Below are 20,150 nucleotides of genomic sequence, written 5' to 3'. Positions count from 1 at the left end.
AGCTGCCCTGAGGAGCATTTAATTCTTGAATCTTGAGTGATATTTTCAGAAACATCTGAAACTTGTAAATTACGTTGCAGCATAAAGCCTTAAGCTTTGGCTTGGATGCTCTTACATAGTCACATTAGAGTCCTCCTAGCAGAAATTCAAGGCTGTATTTCAGTAGCATAATATTCTAACTGAAAATTTTGCTTCAGATATGTCTTTCATTCTTTTTGTAGATCTAAGATCTGTGTGTGAAGCTGCTTCATTCAGGTTCTGTATCAAGCCTGACTGGTGTTCGGTATAGGACTTATTTTGCAAAAGAAATTTGTAAGAGCTGGGCTTGTTTAGTTTATCATAGACAGCTTAGCCTCTTCTTTGCCTACTTGAAGGGCAGCTTGGATGGTTCAGGTTGCACATTAGAAGACACTTTCACCAGGAAGTTAGTCCAGCAGTGGAAGAGGTCACCAGAGAAATGGTGAAATCTCCTACCTTAGAGTTTTTCAGTGCTTGGCTACAAACAGCCGTGGCTGACCTGACCTAGCACTTGCAACAGTACCACTTCAGCATGACTTTCAGAGATTCCTTCCAAGCAACATTTCTAAGATTTTATGATTTTCAACCCAGAATTCAGCTGACCATGTTCTTCCTCATTAGTAAAAAGTCCATCAACCAGGCCATTTGTCATGAGCACAACAAATCTACTACCTTTGGAAGGACAAATGCTCTCAGCTCTCACTGTATTCGAGCTGTATTCTCTGTGCACACACTCTCTCTCTCCCTCCCCCCTCTCCTTTTTTTCCACCAAGAGCCAGTATCTGCCCTGCACAGGTAAAGAATAAGCCCCTTCTGTTATTACAGCTTGTGTCCAATGCGAACACAGCCCTGATTTGCTAATGATTGTTGTTAATTATCTAGAATAGGCAGTAAACATCTTGTTAATGAAATTCCTAGTTAATAAATTGTAAGCAGTTAACACACAAATGAGGACAAAAGTAATAGAAAGGGACTTGGAGAGACTGCAAACACTGACAGGAAACAAACAAGAAACTTAAAGGAAATTAACACATCTGCAGAATTAAATTCCAAAATGCAGACTTTCTACAGGACAATTTGAGGAAACTTGACAGGAAAAAAAAAAGAAAAAAAAGGGGGGGGAGGTCAAAGCAAATGAGACATTACGTCGGACTGCAGCATTTCTTCCCCTAAAAGTCCACAGCAATTTTGAATGGTATGCACAAAGGCAACAAAGGGAAACACAACAAAGCTGCCCCAGTCTGCAGCCCGCAGAGCAGCTGTCTGGGAAAGGCCAAATATAGTCCTGGGAATGTCAGTATTATCAGCTTTTTGTATATAACATGCAGCACCCAAAGTGCACTAGAGACTGAAAATTTGAAGGGGATTCAGAGATGCTGTATAAAGAAAGATTAAAACATACATAACATAGTTAAACTCAGGGCAGAGGGGGAAATGGGGCAGAACAGATAGACTTGGAAACACTATTATGTCTCTAAAATAAAAAACAGAACACTTTGTGAGCGATATTTAAGTCTTATAGATTGGGGTATGAGTAAACCTTAGCAGGATAAAATTAATAGAAAATAAACAAAGGAAAGGGACAGCTGTTTTAAATCACCTGGGGAGAAACACAGAATAGACCTCAGAAAATCTAACACTGCTTTTGGCCCTCCATTATCCAGGGATATCATAAAAAGTTAGACCAATAGGAATATTTATCTGATCTATGGCACACAACAGCATATAGAAGTGGCTAAAGATATCAAATTTATTTCAAAGGAATGAAAAACACCTGTGAAATCAAGCTAACTTAGAAGAGCAGATTTTCTGGAGCAGCTTAGGTTAAATCACTTATCACCTATGCATTTCAGCTCTCTCTCAGAAAAATGAACGTACTACTACATCAGCCCTCTAGGGACCAAGGATGGTACCTTGTTATGCACAGTAAGTCCCTGCCTTGTTTGAGACCTCCCATTTCTGTTGTAAATGCATGTAATTAAAAAATATACTTAAAAATTATAGATTAACTACAGAGACACCTGAAAGCAGGACTACCAGAACCTCACTCACACATCTTCTGGATGACAAAGCACAGAAAGACCAATTAGAGTTACAAATATCAGAGAACATCTGTATAATCCAGGGAATAACTAATCCAGAAGGAATGTAGTCATTCCACATCCTGACTGGATGGGAGCTTAATGTATAATTCATACAATTAAAAGCTTGTGGTTCCTACAGAAATATTAAGCTGGTGCACATAATCAAATAGGCAATTATACTGTCCTTGGTAACAGACTTGACATCAACAGTTCCTTTAAAATAGAGTATCTAAGCATTATGCACATTCTTCATATTAAACCATTCTTCTCATTGGCAAGCATGGGGATAGCAGCAGAACTAGTCTCTTAGCAGTTCATCATTTGAATGAAAATACAAGGTATCAGCCTAACAAAACAATCCTCAGCATTAAGCTCTATTTCTTAAAAACTCATAACTGTAAAAAACACCTTTCTCAAATGCAAAGTTTGAAGATTAAAGTCAGTCTCCCTTTAATTCTTGCAAATGAGCCTCTCTCTACACATACTTCAAACTGAAATCAGGCAGCAAATTCCAATGCTGTCTTTTACTACACCACTTTTGAAACTATTTTTCATAAGGAAATCAGTTTAGATCTTTTCCTATGTAATATCATTAATTTAACAACAGAAGTCTAAAGTGCTTGTATTTTATTTTCCTAATTTTTTCCTTGAGATTAATTTCACTTGAAACGTGAATCCAATCTGAAAACCAGCTAGACAGAAAGATCCCTTCTTTTCAATTTACCTGCTCTGTTATATGCCTTCAGATCTGAGTTTGGCAGCAAAAGTAAATAGATGTTGTTGCTTAATTCCATTAGGCCTCCAGAACAGAAAGAGAAATTGTACCTCCAATTCTTGGATTCATTAGCAGAATATTTTACTGCAATCCCTCAAACTTACGCAAGCATAACAATGCACAAGTCTTGTACATGTTAGAGAGCATGATTTGCCTAATAAAAGTATTTTGATTCTTTTAATTATTCAAACCTATTTCCAAAACCATTTGATTCACAGACTCAAAACCAAAACTCAAGGGTTTGGAAGCTGGAAGGAGACTTCTCAGATCCTCACCTGGATATTTCAAGGGAGAAACATATTTACCAAGACAGTTTTCAGAGTTAAAATACAGCACATCTAAATCACAGTCCAAAATCCAGTACATGAGGGCCCAAAGAGAAATGTATCAGACAGAACAGGAAATCCTATTTTATTCCATTGACAGTAGGAAAAAAACCCACCACAGAGCCATGATTTGCTGAGTTCTCCCAGTGCTCTAATTTTAAAGCAGCTGCATTAAAGCTTTTTGAAGACAGAGCTGTATGGATGATCACAGGACTACAACAAATATGTTTAAAACAATATGTTAAATTCATATCTTATGTATTTGCGCAAACATAGAGGCATGTATCTACGGTATTATTTTCTGAAATGTATGTCCCCATCTAGTTTCTTTCATACACTTTCTGCCCCACATGGAGAACAGTCCGTTTGTGGCAAGTCCACTGTCAAGCATACCTTTGCACATTTAGCCTTCACAGTCATAACTTCATGAAATCTAGCTACCTCCCTCAGTCATGTGTTATTAATCTCTCTTCCTGAACCAATCTGCCCGTAGCCTCTTTATCCTCTTTGTTTATTTTAATCATCTGCTCTATTTTTAATACCAAAATAAAAGCAGCAATACCAAGCAAAATTCAAAAATTTCAAGGACTTGCTGGGACAACAGTCAGCAACCCTCACCCAAGATTCATCTAAAAAGTACTAAGAAACTTTCCAACCCCAAAGAAGTTACCATAATTTAATGTATTCTCTTGAAGACATACCGCAGGACTTAGCCAAGACAACAATGTCTCAAGCACTTAGCGTTCTGCATCAGCTCAAAAGATGCTAACGGGGCTTAAACTAAATTCTGTAAATCCACTCGTCTCCTTCGCTTTCAGGTGTTGGAGACATTTCTGAGACAAGATGTAAGGAAATCCTCTACAGAGGTGAGTTGTAAACCAATCATTGTAGTGTGAAAAGTAACAGCAAGTCATGTGACGAGGAAGTTGGACCACCATTAGCATTTTCTCTTGGTCAATTTATATGTTAAAATAACACAAAACTGTAGGGGATGCCTCTCTCCTCTCACTCATTTCTGTCATCCTCTTGCACCACTGACATCTGTTTATGGAGTAAAACTAACTTCCATTTACACTTCATTTTAAGTCAGATAATAGCATGGCTTCCATGCTGAACATAAGGAGAAACTTCTTTTTTGTAAGGGTGACTGAGCACTGGAACAGGTTGCTCAGAGAGGTTGTGGAGTCTCCATCCTTGGAGATATTCAACAGCCATCTGGACAGGGTCCTGGGCAATATGCTCTAGGTGACCCTGCTTGAGCAGGGGGGGCGGACCAGATGATCTTCAGAGGTCCCTTCCAACCTCAACCATTCTGTAATTCTGTGATTCCAGGCCTCAGCAAACTTGTATTTTTTAAGCTTTCAGTACAACTAAAATTTCAATACCAAAATATAACAGACAACAGGAATGAAGGCAGGAAAAAAAATGTTTGCCCTCAGCACTACCTACTCTTCTTGGTATTGAAGTACAATTTTGTGTTAAAAAATAGTGATAATAATAAACAGATTGAGGGGTTTGCTCTGCATTCATTAGGAACAAGATAATCAGTAACTATATTAAATCTACCAGAACAAAAGCTGTATTACAACTGGCTAGTTCAGTGCAGATGTCATTTTTCTTTGGTAGTATTCAAAGCAATCCTGCCTGTCTGTATTAGTATGTTTTGTTCTGGAGTTACTGCCTCCTACCAGATAACACCTCCTGATGAACTGGGAACTCCTCCTACTTATTCTTAAATAACCTGGCAAGAGGTCTTCAATTAAAAAGATGTTACACGTTATTCATCTATTGCCTGGACTGTCATCTGTATCTCATTACTTGCAAAGATTTTTAAAAGCTGAGGCAAATAAAACCTTCTACCTCTAGCCTGTTGGAAGTAGGACAAGGCTGAACACAATTCCCTTCAGAGAAAATGCTAATAAGGACTGACATTATACAGGGGCCAGATAAATAAAAGAGGGTAGGACAACAGCCACAGCTGCAGTGAGGAGAATTATATGCATCAGAGAGTAGACAGATGACTTCTCAGTGAACTGAATCTTGTTTTGCCCTTCTGTTCAGAGATGTCCTTTGGGGATGTGAAAAATAGCCAATTACACTGGCTCAGGAATAAACATGAAAATTCAGTAAAAAAATTCAGCTAATTCCAGGTGAACAAATACCTTTGCTGTCTCAAAGCTAACATGTGACTGTTGCATCAGACCACTTAACAAATACAGACGCATGCTGCAAACTGTCTTCAAGTCCAACACTCCTCCCAATACAAAAAACTGAAAAGCTTTCACTCATTTGTCTGAAAGCAGACCGAGGACTACTGATAATATTATCGATGCAGGAAAAAGAACGAAATGCTCCAATTCTTATGCAGAATATGTAACCTGCCAAACACTACAACAAGTAGTGAAGAGACGAACCTGAAGAGCAATAGACACCAGAGTGGGTTATTTAAGGTAGTAGAGTACTGAGGGCAGGTCTGATCCTGTTCAGGGTTGAGCAACTTCAATGGTCCAGATGCCATCAGATCAATTGCAAAGCACCCATGGATGGTGCTAGGTGTGAAAGATATGTTCCCATTGTATCTAGCTCTATATTTAAAGATACTCCTTAGTATTCTCAGAGGATCATGGGACTTCTTCAGATTCCAAGGTCACCTCACACTAGAATGGGTGGAGCTGGAGTGAAGAGTATCACAAACCAGATGGAAACAGAGACCGGGCTACTTCAGTCACTGTTATGCTATTTTTTTTCCATATACCATGATGAAACATTCTTTGTACCATAAAGACTAGACAAGAAGTTACTGTTGCCAGATAAGAGAAGTGATGTTATCTTGGAATCTTGAAAGCCTTTTGAAGGGGAAAAAGAGACTGGGACAAAATAATTCCTAGCAACCTACTCTTAGTCTCAGCAATGATTAACACCTCCTGCAATTATCATTACTAACATGTGAGCATTCATGATGCATATACATTTAATATTAAGAGGACAAGGGGACAGGCACTGCTAATAGAACAGACAGCACAGGCCATGATGCAGCGATTTCAGAGGAATAGAAACAGGTGAGCCTAAAAGGGACAGCCTAGAAAAGGCAAGAGAAAGCCACTTGAACAAGACAAACATGGACATATGGCAACTGTAAGATAAGCTCATGTATCTTTTTTTTTTTTTCTTTTAAACAGGCCAGACTGAGGAGGAATTGGGGCAGCAAGGAAACATCCATGGCCTTAAGAATTCACAATAGATGAAATAACTTTGAATACCAACATAAACAGGCTCTGCAATCAGTACATATCACAATGACATCTGCTGTCCCTGATACCTAGGGCAAAGAGCAAGGAGTGGCTGGCTGATTTGTGCCTTAGACTGCCCTATTATATGTTCATTTTGCTAACATGCCTACTGGATTAAATATTTCAGGTGGAAAGCATTTTGTGTTGTCTGTGCCTTTAACAATCTGACTGAGACTAGTGTGAAGGAGAGAAAAGTGCTTCCCATTGGAGTCCACTAACTCCTCCTTTAGTCTTCCTAAAGACAAATGCAACAGGTATAACTGTACAAGCAAACACTAGACTCCAGCAAAAATTAACATTCTCACAAAACCATTATATAAAAATACCTTTCAATACAACCTATAGGTAGAGCTGCAGGTATTGAGACCCACTGCAAGAATCATCAGGTCTCTGCAAGTTCTCCACAAACTTCCCATGTATTCTCAGCTCTGGGACTAGGTTAGCTGCACAGAAATTATTATCAAGATAAGGAAGGCTAAGTGAGCAAGTGATGAGTAAGGCTCCTTCCTCCTCTTTCAGTGCATCTCCAGTGATCATCTCTTTAGACCACACAAATTCAGCAAATACAAAAGCTTCCAGTTTGATAACATTACATTTGAACATGGTGAGAAGTACCTGAGGACTGCTGTGGTCACAGCTGGAAAGTTCTGGGACTACAGAAGACAGTTGCATCCCACTGTATGTTCTCTTATACATTTCTTTGTATCCACTTCCGCACCGATATGGAGATTTTACACCAGTCAGACTGGAAGTAATAAGTGCCCTATATTTTGGAGCTGAAAAGCTCAAATAAAATTCAATGATCAACAGAGAAGGTCACGGCTGGAAGTGTGGCAAGTAGCATAAAACAATTCCCCATAACTCTTTCATTGACAAGGGTTACAAAGCTTTCTGAAGGCTTTATTGTTACTGGACAGAGCAATAAAAAGATTAACTAGTGGTAACTATCTTGAATGAAATACTCCTTAACAACTCATATTCAGTTCACTATGACCTTGCAGTCAAGTTGATTTTAGTCTACTTTGTGCTTTTACCTAACAGCAGTTTTGTAATATGGCTGCAACCAGTCAATAAAGATAACAAAGAGCACCCTTTAATAAAGTATTCAAGATTAAGATAAAGAAAGCTTTTGGCCACCACACCATCTAGGAGATCTCCCAATCTCATATTTCTGCTCTGCTACTCTGTCCATGTGAAAGTTAGAACATACCAAATACCAGAAACCAAAGGTAAAATGTAAAGCCCTTTCTCATAGGCATATTTTACTGCATAAAAGGCACAGTTACTGATAACAAACACACTGACAGCAGCAGCAGCAGCACTATTTGAGAAAATCACTACTTACGTCATATGCACCCACGGAAAGAAAAGCATTATGCAGATTCTGTAAGGAACAAAACTCTGTGCCCACAAGACTCATCTGGTATGATGCAGTGAGACCACTGTTAAGGGCTCAAGTGTTCCATGCCAACATTGGACAAATGTAACATTTCCTCTGTGTGGTTCTTTCCATAACTCCCCCTCCCCTCAAGCTTTTCTTCAGACTGATGTATTTATTTCAGTTTACAGGAAAAAGAAGCAAGTTACTCCACCACAGACAATGTAATGAAACCTGGATTCCTGTAGATTTGTGACTCATGGTTGGATTTCCTGGTTTCTGATATGCTGTGAACCAACTTCTTTTAACGCTTGTCCTCTTAGAGGACATTTACAACAACTTGCTCATGTGTGGATCTAATCTAATCTAATTAGATGCCCCTAGCATCTAAATAAAACTGAGGCTTATTCTGCAGGCTTCCTCTTATGCAGGAAGGAACAATAGCAAGATGCGTCCACTATCCTGTTATCTCCTCAGTTTTACTTTTGTCCTTGAAGATGACAATAAAATGAAAATTATGTCCTACTAAAGAAAACACAAGACTGTTTATGGAGTTTCATCCTTTGCCAAAACAGACACCCAGTTTGAGCTAGTCACAATATACAGTGAAAGTTAGCCTCAAAAGTCATCTCCAAAGGTAAACACACCAGTTTGGGGGGGGGTGTTACCGACCAGCAAATCCCTACAGTGGAGGGGGAGATTGACAAGGGCGATGTGCCCATGAAGCTCAGGGAAGAATGTAGGGTGTGACTGACCACAGCTGTTGCACAGAAAGCTGACTTTATCTCAACACAAAGGGGACCAAAAGGGGACAAAAGGGACAGAGGGTGGCCTTTGTTTTAGATGAACAGCTATGTCAGTTGAGTGAATCAACTGGTGCTGTAAATGTTTCTCCTGAGTTCATCAAAAGAGTGTGAACATCTCCCTGAGTTAGCCAGACCAGCATGGGGGTTGGGGGCTGGAGTGTATATGTGGCTCAGGCCAACACAGATTATAAAAACTGAACAACTAACAAAAGAATTTCAGAGAGCAACAGGCTTGAGCTGGTTTCAACCCACGTATTCCTTCCTGGTGACTGTCCCACCCAGCGTTGTGACAGTGAGCATACGCATATTATAGAGACTGGTAATAAGGATTACACTTGTATAGTGATTGAACTGTATATTGCAATTGCTATGTTTTGCTAGAGTGTAACTTACACTTGTACTGTGATTTTAGCATATTGCTGTTATCACTCTGCTAAAACAAAAACCCTATGTAACATCAAATATCTTCAAATAAGTAAATTTTGATATTAAACATTGCATCCTCCATGTGTGGAGTATCTAAAAGAACTTGGTGAGAGAGTATTGGACTCTGATATTTATTGGCATCCCGGACAGCACATTCCTGAGAGTGAATGTTATCAATCATCTTGATAACATATTGGCAACACCGGGATTTCTGATTTAGGATTATAGTTGTGAATAAAAGCCTGACAGAGGCGACTTGCAATGGCTGGGAAGGTTAGTGACAAGACTGGCTGCAGATGGGACCACTATCATTAAAGAGGGTATAAACCATTATGAATCGTAACAAAGGCTGGAAAAAGCCAGCCAATAAATTTGAAAAAAGAGGGATGGAAAAATCCTATCTGGGATTTTTCATGGTTAGAACAACATTGTACTGATCCTAGTGATATTTGGGATGAATTTGAAAAATGGAGAAGTTCTAAAAAGTTGACGACAGGAAAGCAAAAAGCAGGTTTGTGCTTCCCATTAGGAAGTTGCTTGCAAGCAGTAGTGAAGTTTGAAGAGGATACATGTAGGAACAACATGCTAGAGAGAGAGAAAGAAACAGTTATAAAAGATAACATGATGTATAAAATGAGATATATAGAGCTAAAAAATCAGGATAGGTTCTTAGAATCAAAATTGCAGCCCCATATCATAGTTGATGCCCACATAACATGGGGATCATACTATACATACTACAGTCTACTCAAATAGACTCTGTTAAAGTAATGACTGCTATGTATACTGAGGACGATGAATGGTCAGGAGATATCTGGTTTGATGCCAATTCTCCCGATCCTCCTTACAATGATGATTCAGATGACCCTGAAGAAGGAAATAATGTGAAAGTGATTGCTCTCATGATAAAAATCAAGCAAACACCAGATGCACCCACTTGGACAACCGCGAGAGTTTTACTTCCTCAGAGTTAACTGATCTCCAAAGTAAGTTTTCAGCTAAAGCCGGAGATATGCCCCTAGAATGGATGGCCCGTATATGAGGAAAAGGAGCAAATCAGGTTATCCACATCATGGATGAGGCTCAAAGTTTAGTATTAAGACCAGGGATTCTCCTACCAACTCCCACACCACAGCAAGCTGACTCGCTGTGGGGCTGCGCTGTGCGCTGGGCCATGCAACTCCCCACCAGTGAAAGGGGTGGGAAAATTAATGGTTGTGGGAGAGCACACAGGAGTTGCAGACTGCTATGCTAAAATTTGCCATCTTGGACATGCTGAGTAGACCAGAGTCTGTAGGTCACAATGGGCAACCCCCAAATATTAACTCTAGGCAATCCCATGCAACTCAGGGGGGTATGCATCCTGTAGTTAAAGGAGCAACTGCAGCACTTAAGCCTCTTGCTCTTTCTACAATGACAGGAATAAATGCAGATACTTGGTGGCAGACAGTTTTGCAGCCCTTATATGAAACATCATATACCCTTATATGAAACATCAGGCTCTAAGGTGAAGGTTAGGACCATGCAAACGGTTAAACCCAGCCACAACACTATCCATTCCAATCAAATACTAAAGGCGAAAATCCTCCAGAGGGTGCATCTGAGGAATGTAGTGGTGTTTGGCGAAAATGCTTAGATACAGGGTTAACAAAGTGGCAACTGCATGGTCTTCCAACTGCACTGCTAAAACAATCAGCAGGAGAAACTCAAGCACAGGTATTAGGACCAGCTCCTCACATATATCCAAAGCTAGAAGATATCACTCAACACTTTGAGCAAAGAGATTCAAATGAATAGGGGAGCCGGCTCGGCTCCGCTGTCCAGGTCATGACCACTGAGGCAGCTTCACAGAACCAGAGTCCGGAAAGGCTGGTCGCTGTAAATAATAAGTAGAGCACAACATTTGTCATTGATACAGGCGTGCAGGTTTCAATGATAGATCAGTGTACCTATGAAGGTAAAGCTCCTTTAAAGAACCAAGCAGTTTCAGTAGCAGGCATTAATGATGCAATTAATGCTTATGCAGTTCTACTGGCTAAATTAATATTGTCCAACGAATGTATTGTACGACCCCTGTTGTTATTGGGCAAAATAAATATTCTAGGAATAGATATTCTTAAAGGACAGTCTTGGATAAATGGCTTGGGTAAATGGGAAATTGGTAGTCCTCCAGTTACAAGAAAAAATAAACTCCATATGATTAAGTCTATAAATCTCCTACAAATAGCCCCACCCCTGTCTAACAGCACACCAGTTAACATTCATCAGTATAAGCTACCTGCTCCTACCATAAAACCTGTGGCAGAATTAGTCAAACAATTAGAGCAACAGAGTGTTATAGAAAAAAAGCCATTCACCACATAACAGCCCAATATGGCCTGTTAAAACCAGATGGGACATCGCGCATGACTACTGACTATAGGGCTTTAAATAAAGCAACTGGCCCTTTAGCAGCCAGTATTCCTAACATAGTAGCTATAGTTAATACAATAAATGAATGTGGTTTTCCATGGATTGGAATGTTAGATATAAAAGATAAGTTCTTTATGAACCCAATACAAGAGCAAGACAAGCCAAAGTTTGCTTTTACTTGGGGTGGAACACAGTACACATTTAATTGCCTACCCCAAGGTTTTAAGCATAGCCCCACCATTGTTTGTGCTATGTTAGCTAAAGAACTAGAATCAATCACCCTCCCACCTTAAGGAACAATATATAGATGATATTCTAATCAGAGGAACGCATGAGAAAACGGTTCGCCACAGTATGAATGCTATTGCAAGGAGCCAGTTGTGCCTATACAGACTCATATGCTGTATGGGCTGGTGCCACACGGTGGCTAGGAAATTGGGTGAAAAAAAATTGGCAAGTAAATGGTAGAGACATATGGGGAAAAACACAATGGGAAAGGATTTATGATATAGCTCAATCTAAGAACATATCCATAGGATAGATATCTGCACACCAAAAACCTAAAGGCAAAGTGGAATCAGATGGCTGATCATTTGGCTAGAATAAATGCATTACAAAATTCTGAGGCAGAATGGCTAGGTAAGTGGTTATATGAATGGCTAGGACACACTGGGAGTTATGATGGCCTGTGACGAAAGCTCTGACAAAACAAATAGTAGACTCGTGCCATTTTTGTCAAATGGTACAGTACATGTCAAAAGGACAACAAAGAAGGTAAACTACTCTGGGAAACTTGGCAAGTAGATTATATTGGTCCCTTAGAGTAAACACCTGAAGGCTGGAAATATATCCTTACAGAAGTAGAAATAACTAGTAGTATAGGCAATGTGAACCCCACCCAAGCTACAACTGGTCTAGCAACCGTTGCTGGTTTAAACTGGTGGTTTGCTACTTTCCCCTTGCCCAGAAGAATACAATCTGATAACGGATCCCTTTTTAAGAATAAAGTAGTGCAAACTCGGTGTGCTTCAAATGGAGTACAATGGACTTTCCACCTACCATATTGACCTCGAAGTAACAGCATAGTAGAAAGGTGGAATGGACTACTAAAACAACCACAAGACAAGACTGAATCTATTAATAGCTCTAAGTGGGGATCCCATTTGTGTAAAGTTGTTAGTCAGTTAACTAAGTGACAAACTCCCATGGGAAGTCCCGTAGATAAGGGGTTCATGTCAGCAGCTGCACAAATTCCTGTTAAAACAGAAGTAAAATGCTGTTGACATCCTGGAGATGAGGTTGTGGTTAAACACCTGTGGAGGGATGCTCCCAGCTTCCCCCCCATCTTGTGCCAGTTACAAGCAGTCTGCATTCCTGTGCCTCACACTCCAAAAGGGAGGATGTCAAGACCTTGAGATAAGGCCTGCTTGGATGTCAGGACCTTGGGAAATGAAGCCTACTCTCACTGCTGGGGCAGTGTTAATTATTGTGGCCTGGAATTAACTCCTCCTTGTCGGGACCTTGAGAGACAACACTTGCTCTCACCGCTGGGGCAGTGTTAATCATTGCAGTCTGGAATTAACTCCTCCTTATCCCAGCTATGGGATCTCTCCTTGGGACCACCACTGCAAGAGTAAAGCAGTCATTCGCAGTCACTCAAACTCCTTTCTTCAGTGCTGAAGAGTGCTCAAGGCAGCTAGCCTGCTGTTGGGGTTGTTTGGCCACCTCCCCACTCCATGACTGTGGGTGAGATCGTCATAACAACCATGGAGGAGAGTTGAACCCTGCAGCAGCCAAAAGCTAGGGACTGTACCTGCATGAAGAGAACTGCAACTGGCCTAGCGACTCCACCTCCACCCTTCCCTGAAGGGTATAAATAGTTTGGCCCTGGGGCCATCTTTGTCTCTTCATGGGTGACAGTGGGTCTGCCAACTTGCAGAACCCCTCAGGATGGGGACGCCCTTCCGCAGTTACTTCCCTGGGATTGAGTGTACGTTGGCCGCTGAGGCAACACGTGGGTAAGATCAATCAGAATTGGTTTGCCTAGTTCATTCGTTTGGGTAGTTACAGTTAGTATAAAATAGCTAGCTTTGTCTGTTTACTGAGTAGTTGCCGTTAGGTTAACTTTTAGTGTAATTGGAAAGTAAGTATTCTAGTTGAGCTAAGTTTCCGTTGATAAGAATTGTTGCTTTGTACCATTATAACTTGTGCAGTAAAATTTGATCTTTGAAATAAGTTGTGGAGTCGTGCAGTAAATCTCCTTCTCCCCCTCTTCCCCTCCCTTGAGCCACATGAAACCCACACGATCTGGGACTGTAAGGTAGTTGGTCGTTGTGCGACAACACCCAATTCAGGGATCGATCTGGATGACTCTGTTGTTTTACAAAGGAAAAGGAGCATGGGATGCTGTAGACACTAAAGGGATTAAGTTAACCACAACTGAGGTTTGGATTATGTCCAAGACCTATGTGTCTTCTCTTGCAGGAAAATGGAGTGTTGCCTTACCTCCGTGGGAACTCTGATAACCGGAACATACACCTGAAACCTGTGTCTAACAGGTTCTACCTTTTCACTTTGCCCATGGAATAACTTGGGTATTGAAGATAAGTCACGACCCATCTTTAGAACTACAGTTACAGGAGGAATACCATCACTAACTCTAAGATCTAAGGTTAATTTAAATGTAACTGTAATAATACTGGATGGGAAGCTGCACATGGTTTTGACAAGAGAGTGAAATGGGTACTACAGATATGTAAGGCAACTAGTCATACATTAGTGGCCCACAAGAATTATACTCTAACTATAAACAATGAGAACAACATAATAATATATGGTAACTTTTCTGTAAACACCAGTAATAATCGATGGGCAAGTCAATATAAATGGCCAAAATTAAGGTGCCACTTGTTCCTGATTGTGTATCTTATAAAACATCCCCCCAAAATCTTAAATAAACTGGTCAGAGAGTACTGGACTTTTTTTTTTTTTTAATCCCAGGTGCTATTTGTTTGTTTTTGCTAACACATGCTTGACTCAAAAACTTAACAGACAGAAGAAAATAAATCCTTCAATTGAGGCCTAAAAATATCTCCCATTTCTCTACCTCTGACTCCCTATTCACAAGTTAGCAACTTATAGTTCATATCCATTTTTTTCCTCCCATTTCTACAGGTCATCTGTAAGTAGTTTATCAAGAAACCAGTCAAACAGTCTGCTCTTTTAGTAAGTCCAGAACGTACTCTGAAGTCCACTGGCCCCTGTTACTAAGAACAAGCTACTTGGTGCACTGATCCTGGTGTCTTAATGGAACTAGTTATTTGTCAACCACAGACAAGAAACCAACCGACTTTGGTCATAAGATGTCTTATTAATTCCTAATTTGAATGGATTTATTTCAAATAAAAGATTCATCACCTTTCTTGGTCTCTCATCTAACTTTGTGAAGAAAAAAAATAACTGATAAGAACATAACAAAGACTATCCAGTAGCCACCCTTTAAATCTACAAGCACAACTGCAACATTGTATGACTTCAATTTGTACCCAAGTCAACTGCCTTATCTGTCAGGCTACCAAAACAACTCTTACAAGGAAATGCACTAAATTTAAAAAAGCTACACATATAAATCATATAAAACATGTGACGTCCCACAGTTCATGAGCTCCTTTTTTAGTTCATCACTGTTTTGGCAAAAGAGACATAAGACATCACCAAACAAGGGGGACTTTTCCCTGGACTGGAACTGTTCTGAGTGAATCTTTAAGAATGTGATAGTCAAAATGAGTTAGTTACCACCTTTACTCTGCAAAAGTAATTATTCCAGTTCTCTTTCTTGTTACACAAGTTTTATACTCCTGTTCTTCATGTTACCCAAACCAAAGGAGTCACATTGATTAGCCCCATACTGGTGTAAAGAAATGGAGAACCAAGACTTATCCTAGGGCAATACACTGGAATTTTGTAACATGACTCATAGAGGTAGATAGACAGATATAAATATATAAAGCAATACAGGACAGTTCTAATGGGATGAGAATATGTGCAAAACAAGCCAGTATGAATAATGATTGGAGTCTCCTAGCCACCTTTTCATTTTCCCATCAGTCTGGATGATACATACAAATTAGCCATTATAGGGAGCAAAGTCATTATTGTACTGTTCTTAAGGGAGTCACAAGCCTTCTATTATTTCTAAAATACAAGTTTTCCCATCTATAAGATTAGATAATACCACTTCTCTACCCCACAGAGGTATTTTCTTTTTCTAATTCCAACATCATTATAAGAAAAACCAAATAATTAAAGCACCAGAATAAATCAGGGGTACACTTACAGACAAAAATAAAATATGCAAACAGAACATGAGACAAGAAAAACCCTTATCTCCTCACCCCACACAGCCCATCCTTTTGTGCACAGTTTTTGTGATTTTTGCACTGCTACGGCACTTTTGTAGTGTCTAGAAACACTGAGCACAGAACCCTCAAAAAGGTAAGCCATATCTCTATTTTCAGTCACGGTAGTTATCTTCATGAGAGAGCATTTGCTGGTGAAATCTGCAATCTGACTTACCACCTGGAAGACAAGAAAACAGATCTGTAGATAAGCAATGACTTTTCCATGGTAATACCTGAAGGTAAACTCAAGTGATCGAGCAGCACAAATCACCACAAATAAATAGTAGGTGAATCTGGGAATGTACAGCAGAATTTGCAGCTCCCCAGTCATCTAGTCTAACATTTCAGCATTAAACTCAAACCACACTGCTCAAGATTAAGAACACACAACAGGAGACATTATTTAAAGCAGCCTGTAGATACTATACTAATTAGATCCTTCTCTCACTCTCACGTCATTATTACTGCTTGCAGTGATCATCAAATCGAGGACGCCATTCATCATGAAAACACTATACTAATATCATCACAATTTTATCACATAGTCTATGCTAACAGCAATATAATGGTGATGAACTTAAATAATCCTCCATGGATTCTGAGAACTCAATGTTTATTCAGAGATAATTACTACATTACGTAATAAATTTTTACAAGATAAATCTTTATATAAGAACATATAAGATTCCAGAAACAGTGAAAATTTCTTCTGGTTTGAACTCAAAAGGCCAACATTTTTTTTTTTTCCTAAATTGTCCAGTCCTGCTATATTTACAGCTAACATTTGTCGTAACTTTAAGTACCTAAGAGTATCCTTTTCAGTGGAACTAAGAACCTACAACATTCACTCATTTCAGCTATTGTTTTGGGGGCCATTTCAGTCTGCAGAACTGTCAGTGAGGTATTCCAGAAGTAAACAAAGCTCTCCAAATTAGCAGATACTTATGCAGTATCTGCAGTACATGAGGAAGAGAATCTTGAGTCACCTGTCTGCCCCTCCCTTTTTACCATCCCATCCTAGCACTGTAGCTGTTGTCTGTAACTATCTAAATACATATATCTAACCAGGATCTGTGACCCCCTCCATAACTCCTCTAACTTCTCCTGTTCCCTATATAATTGTAAGGAGCCTCACACAACTGAGAATTGCCTCAAAGGATCAGTCCTTACTGAGAACAAGCTCTGAGCGGCAGTCTTTTGCTCACTGGATTTTCTTGATGTAACTCTTCTTGGTGCCATTTTGTGCCTCTGTATTTTGGCCCATTGTTACCATGGCTTAAACTAATGTGCAGCACTAATTATCTAGAGTCATCCCACAATGATGATATGACTGGCTTTATACAAGGACAGATATATACAGGCCACACGCATGGCTGAGAGGCTTGTGGAGTCACAGAGAGACTAACAAAAGTAAAAACATAACTACAGGCTCCTAAATCCATATTTGGGTATCTTTGTGAGTTTAAAATACTAAGGAAAGAACAGTCTTTGTCAAACTGAAGTGCATAGCGATGCACAGCTATCCATAGTCTCCAAACACAGATAAATCTCTAACAAAACCAGCAAAGTTTATTGTTATGAAGGGAGCATGCTTTACGGCTTTATGGCTGCTGAAGGATGTCTCGGTGCACATGTATAGGACTAGCGGATTCTCTCCTGAGGGTGACAATTCATAACACCCACTATGTGGAAAGGCATTTGTTTAAACAGCTCTATATGCCAACAGAAGATGGGTCTGTCAACATCAGTTTCTGAACACTTTATGTCCTTATATATGTATCCCTCAATGCCTTTAGTGATCCATTTGTATAGCACAAATTCAGTTATCCAGAAATGACAACTTCCAGTGTCAGGGGTTTATATTTATAGATCATCAACTTTTCTCACTTTTGTTTCTGTGCTTCCTTTCTAGCCCTCCTTCCAAGCCTGGTATGCCTGGAACATCTCTCCCACAAGGGTTTGCCAAATCACCACCCCTTTTATGTATTCCAGCCCATTTGGGAGGAAACTCAGGCTGTGCTGAGGCTGCCCATTTACTATATAAAGACCTGACAATTATCTGTTATTAAAGCACAGACAACATACTCGGCTCCATGCAAGGCACAACAATGAAAACCATCTCCACGTCACGATTACATTTTAGCTAAGGCAGAAGGAAATCAACTGAACTTGAACTGAGGATCTCGGTAGCTAAAACTGATGTGAGCTGATGTAGCTCACGGTAGCTAAGCAATAAAGGCCTACCACATGGGGATCAGAGCAACTTGTTTTCCCTGTAAGGAGACACAGAGAGGGGTCTGTCACTCACACACAAGCACTCTAATGGCTTACATATGCCATGAAGGGTTTATAATCTGGCAGCCATAAGAAGGCAGAAGACAGAGGAAGAAGAGCGGCCAGCAACCACATCCAAAAGCTTAAGCAATGTATAAGTGAAATCTCCAAATCTTTAAAAATGGAAGTGGTTAAACAAACCCAGAAAAGCAGTTCTATCTGTATCAGAGGCATGTATCATTCAACACGTGCTGAGATTGATTCATATGAATCTTGAACATCCTTTATTATTTCAGCAGATTTCATAATAAAGCTCCAGTTGTTGGCTTTTAATCTGTGCAGTATAATCTGCTTGCATTAGACTGCTTGTCATGATAAAATCGTATCAGGGACATCATCTCACATGGCATCTCACTACTGACTTGTCTCACACAAACTAGTCACTGGAAAATACAGCTAAACCTAAGCTGCAAGCTGTGCTATAGATTTTAATGCAAACACATGGACTAAATGAACGCATTGACTAAAACAATCTTCCCAGCAGAGGGAGTGCCAAGAGATTTCAATCTTTTCAGTCTCTGTCCAGAAAGCTTTCCAAAAATTTTTCCTCTGATCCACAAGTTCAAATAGCTTTTGCTTCAGCTGGGACACCTACAAAACACAGCCCTTGCTCACCTAGCTTTCTATATGCTTCCATCTCTTTTGCTGCATACCTCAAAAAGTAGCCACAGTGGCTTTCAGTTAATGTTGCCAAGTGTGAAACCCATCCAACAAGACCTTAAAGTCAGGGAAGACCTATCTAATTCCTAATTTGACTTCATATGTACTGTGAACTCACATGTTCCTTCACACCACTTATCCTCTGAACTTAAACACATTACAAAGCAAATCCAAACCTAAGCATGCTTTGTCATTTACCATGCATGTCTAGCCAGGGCTTGAGCCCTGTGCCTTGGCCCAGTGAACCTCCCAGCTCATGCTTTTATATACAAATTATAATACAATCGAACACAACTCACAGCTGCAAAATGTAAGGCAATAACCAGATGAAGTGAGTGCTGAGTTATGGAAAGTCTTCTACTCCTGTATAAAGTCAGAGAGTTTAGCTCAAACCACCTGTTATTTAAGTTCACTGTTTGAATTTGCAGCAGGCCTGATCTGAGGAAGAGCAAGCATCAAACTAAATTCTGCAGCAGCAGCAACCAGCGTCCCCTCTTGCAGATTAGCAGTTGGGATTCTTGCATGGCTTCCTATCCATGCTGCAGGCAAGAGGGAGCTCAGCTTCCTCCAGGATGCGTGGCTCTTGTCTGTCTTTAGGCAACGGGTCAAAAGGGACCAGAGCGCTTAACAGTTTGAATGAGTCTAAACTGAGGCACAAAGAAAAATGAGCATAGCACAAAGTATATTAAAAAGACTTTCAGATCCTCACCCTAGACACAAAGCCTAAATTATTCTGAATCTGAGACTAGGAACGGCACGCTGATAGCCAGAGAGAGATATCAGCGTTCTCCCCGGACGTGGAAAAGGAGTGCCTTGCTATTTATACTAGGATCCCTTTGGAGTGACCTATTTTCTCAAAAACAGCTCTTCTAATGGGTCAGGGTCAATGCAGATTGATTTAAATCAGAGCTATTTAAACCACCAACTTCAATCATAATTTAAATCAAGAGCAAGAAATTTTGATTAAATCACTGATTTTAACTCTGTGTTGCAGTAGTAGTCTTCAGTCAGCTTCCTTCAAACGTTATTAAATGTAACATTTGGTCAGGCCAGAAGAGAAGCTATGGTTAGACACCTAGTAGAATTCTTTTTATTGTTACTATGTTAGAAAGCAGTGAATGATTTGGTTTTTTACTTCCTATTTGCCTTTTTTTTTTAAATTCATGGTTCACATCAAAACTGAATTTAGATAGAAATTGGAATTCTATTAAAAAACACGATATCAGTATTTCAGAAGTAGA

At 39.8% G+C, this 20,150-nt stretch overlaps 1 protein-coding gene across 6 annotated transcripts in view; it reads right to left on the bottom strand.

The window, feature by feature from the left end:
• Positions 1 to 20,150, bottom strand: part of TSPAN9 (tetraspanin 9) — a 207,102-nt gene that overhangs the window by 17,875 nt on the left and 169,077 nt on the right. The gene's annotated exons all lie outside the window — the stretch shown is intronic.

This window comes from Apteryx mantelli, chromosome 1, assembly GCF_036417845.1.
Source record: "Apteryx mantelli isolate bAptMan1 chromosome 1, bAptMan1.hap1, whole genome shotgun sequence".
NCBI classification, from domain to species: domain Eukaryota; kingdom Metazoa; phylum Chordata; class Aves; order Apterygiformes; family Apterygidae; genus Apteryx; species Apteryx mantelli.
This window is presented reverse-complemented; position numbering and strand designations above follow the sequence as displayed.